This window comes from Oryctolagus cuniculus, chromosome 21 (genome assembly GCF_964237555.1).
Source record: "Oryctolagus cuniculus chromosome 21, mOryCun1.1, whole genome shotgun sequence".
Lineage (NCBI taxonomy): Eukaryota > Metazoa > Chordata > Mammalia > Lagomorpha > Leporidae > Oryctolagus > Oryctolagus cuniculus.
In genome coordinates this window covers 20,204,455-20,207,724 of record NC_091452.1, presented here as the reverse complement: position 1 = coordinate 20,207,724, position 3,270 = coordinate 20,204,455, and the positions used below count along the sequence as shown (strand labels likewise).

General features: G+C 54.3%; 1 long non-coding RNA gene across 1 annotated transcript; it reads left to right on the top strand.

Moving 5' to 3' along the window:
- Window positions 1-592: 592 nt before the first annotated feature.
- On the top strand, window positions 593-1,638 carry LOC127484693 (uncharacterized). Its single transcript, XR_011385113.1, has 2 exons — window positions 593-859; window positions 1,319-1,638. It is a non-coding gene; the product is annotated as an uncharacterized lncRNA (long non-coding RNA).
- The last annotated feature ends 1,632 nt before the right edge of the window (window positions 1,639-3,270 follow it).

Below are 3,270 nucleotides of genomic sequence, written 5' to 3'. Positions count from 1 at the left end.
ACACAGGGGGATGTCAGCTCTCTTCGTTCTGCACAGACAAGAGAGGGAGTGGTCACCAGCACCCAGAGAGGGCTGTGCGGTCAGCACGTGGTGACCCCACAAGGAGGAAGCCAGTGAGTCTGACCTCCTGCTGCTGTTTCCCACCTCCCGCGAGGGCTCCCCGTGGGCTATACCCGGCTGGAAGCCAAACAAGAGGAAGCCCACCATGGGAGTTCACATTACCAGCTTCCCGGGGGCTAGGGACAGGGGAGAAGGCCGGAGAGTGGTTTTGAGAAGGGCACAAGGAAGCTGCAAGTTCACATCCAGGACGTGGAACAAGGAAATGGCATCCCTGTCGGGAGCAAGGCTCAGCGTGGTGCCTCCACCAAGGAACACGGCCCGACCCCTCCAGCTTGGCAGAGGAGTGACTTACTTCCTGGTTTCTAGAGGCCCAGGGATCCAAGTCGGGAACAATGTGAAGACCAGCTGTTCCAGCGCTGACTCCGGACTGCCGAGACGGAGCAAAAGGGACCTTCGATTGGCTGGGTGTCCCTCGAGAGGTTCTTGGGCTGCTCTTACTGGAATCTGCAACTCTTGTAAAAAGCTGCCTGGGGCATGACTCACACAGTTGATGTCCAAACCGCTGCCTCCGCAGCACACCCTGCCCCCCTCCCCCTTCTGCAGCTGCAATCTGAGAGGCATCTATTTCCTCCAGGGAGGGACCCTGGGACCTGGCACCAGCATCCTGGCCTGGCCGGCTGTCTTTGCACACTGCAGGTAGCCAGAATTTCCTGGCTTTTGGGGAAAAAATCAGACAGTGTGAAGACACCAGAGCAGCATAAGTCACCCCATCGGTGGACCCATTCCTAGAGGGAGCAAGGTGAGCACCTGTGGGCCATGGTGGGGTCTCCTGGCCTAGTGCTGAGCATTCGGGCTCCATCAGTGAACTCCGTGGACCTAAGTCTTCTTTGCATTGTACATGAATTCATTTGGTTCTCACGCACTGGGGGAGTTTGCAAAAGGCTGAATCAGATGTACTAGGGTTTTGTTCAGGGTTTTTGTTTGTTTATTCCTTGCAAGCTTCCTTTGGGTCTTTTTGTCTGTATTTTGTCCTTGCTTGCTTATACTTATCTCAGGTAGTAATTTATCAACACTGCTGGGTTCTATCTGGTTGACCCAGCGGTGGAGTGGGAGGGTGGTGGGGTCACGATGTGACCCCCTGACAGACACATGTGACCTACGTAGGATTGAAAGGCTGTGTATCAGGGTTCTGAGTCTCAGGCTGATTTCTGCTGACCAGAGACATCCAGCTGATGATATTATTTTTAAACCTTTGCAGATTCTTGCCCCGTGAGGTGGAAGGAGACAAGGAGATGGAGGTTCGAATCCCAGTTCTGCGCATCTTGAGCCGTGTGGCTGTAGGCGTGGCTTTCCTGAGTTCTCTGAGCTTTAGCTGTCCACCTGCAGCCGTGGGCTGATTCCCAGCCCAGGGGTGTTATTGCAGCGTTGGCCGAGATGGTAGATGTGCATTGCTTCCGGGCAGTCTGGCTTAGGCATGTTCAAACATTTTGGTTTCCCTCTGTTCTCAGCTTCTGCATTCCTCAAAGGACACGCATCATAGTCATTTTGATTTAAGCCTTCAGGATCTTTACAAAAGGGGCTTATTTATCATTTATTTTTATTTATTTAAATGCTGGAGAGAGCGAGAGAGGGCAAAAGCATCTTTCATCAACTGGTTCACTTCCCAAATGCCCGTAGCAGCCAAAGTCGGGAGCCTGGAACCCAATCCAGGTCTCCTACGTGGGAGGCAGGGGCCCAAGGACTTGAGCCATCACCCACTGCTTCCCAGGGTGCGCATCTGCAAGGAGCTGGATGGGACGTGGAGGTGAGAATGGATCCCAGACATTCCTGGACTTGACTCCAGGCGTTCTGAGTGGAGGCGTAAGCTGCTGCCCCACGACGCCCATTCCAGCTTCAGGATCCGGCTCAACCACAGGAGGAATTTGTGTGCACATGAGGAACCTCAGTGTTTGCGAACTTTGTGCTCCTCGTGGCCCCCCTTCATCTGGTCACCATCAAGTCTGAACCAAACCCCTGCCAGGCTGGGTCAAAGGGCGTGAGGGCTGCAACGCTATGTGGTTTGGGAAGTCAGAGATCCAGACCAATGAGCTGGGGGTGCAGGACGTGGCTGGGCTAAGGGCTCATGGAAAACGAGGGTGTATGTGGACCTTGGATCTGGAGGGTCTGTGAAAAACTGTGGAACTTCTTTAATTTTTAAAGATTTATTTGTTTATTGAGGAGAGAATGAAAGAGAGAGAGAATGAAAGAGAGAGAGAGAGAATCTTCCATTCGCTGGTTCACTCCCCAAATGACTGCAATGGCTAAGGCTCGTCTGGGTTGAAGCCAGGAGCTCAGAATTCCATCTGGGTCTCACAGGTGGATAGCAGGGGCCCAGCTACTTGGGCCACCCTCTGCTGCTTTCCCAGGTGCATCAGCAGGGAGCTGGTTTGGAACTGGAGCCGCCACTCTGACATGGGATGCTGCCCCTATGCTGTGGAACCTCTGAGAAGCCCAGGGAATGAAAAGTAAAGCATCCCTAGTGGGGCTGGGCAGGTGTGGCGGGGGAAATGTGTTCCTGGCACACAGGAGATCCCCAGTAAGTGTTGGGAATGAATGCATTGGAGGGTGGGGGAAGGACCAGGTGAGCGGGCAAACCAGTGGTGGCCTCGGGGGATGTAGAAGGACTGGGTCCGTCTCAAGTGCCATGCATCAGAAAGGACACACTTGGGCCCCTACGCTGCCTGGCTTTCCCACGGACTTCCTCACCACCCCGCAGGCTCGCTGTCTGCTGATTCATTTGTCATCTGCGTCACCCGCCGGGCGACAAACCCCTCCTGCACAGCGCAGGGACGTGCTTGCCTTCTCCTGCTCCTCCGGTGCCTAGGACAGAGCTTGGCCCAAAGCCGAGCCTCCGCAGGTACTTCTGACTCCATGAGTGAGTGTGTGCGAGCTGTTACAGGGATGAATGGGCTTGAGAGGACCTGGGAGAAAGATCCACAGTGCTTCTCCACCTGGGGCTGCGAGCAAAGCCAGATTCCCTGGCCCCGCTCCCGGCGCACAGAGTCGGAGTCTGGGGGAGCTGCCCAGGTGGTTCGGAAGTAGATTTTTTTTTAACAAAGTTTTATTTATTTATTTGAAAGAGTTATAGAGAAAGAGGGAAGGAGAGAGGGGGAGAGAGAGATTTTCTATTGGCTGGTTCACTCCCCAAATGGCTACAACAACCGGGGCTGG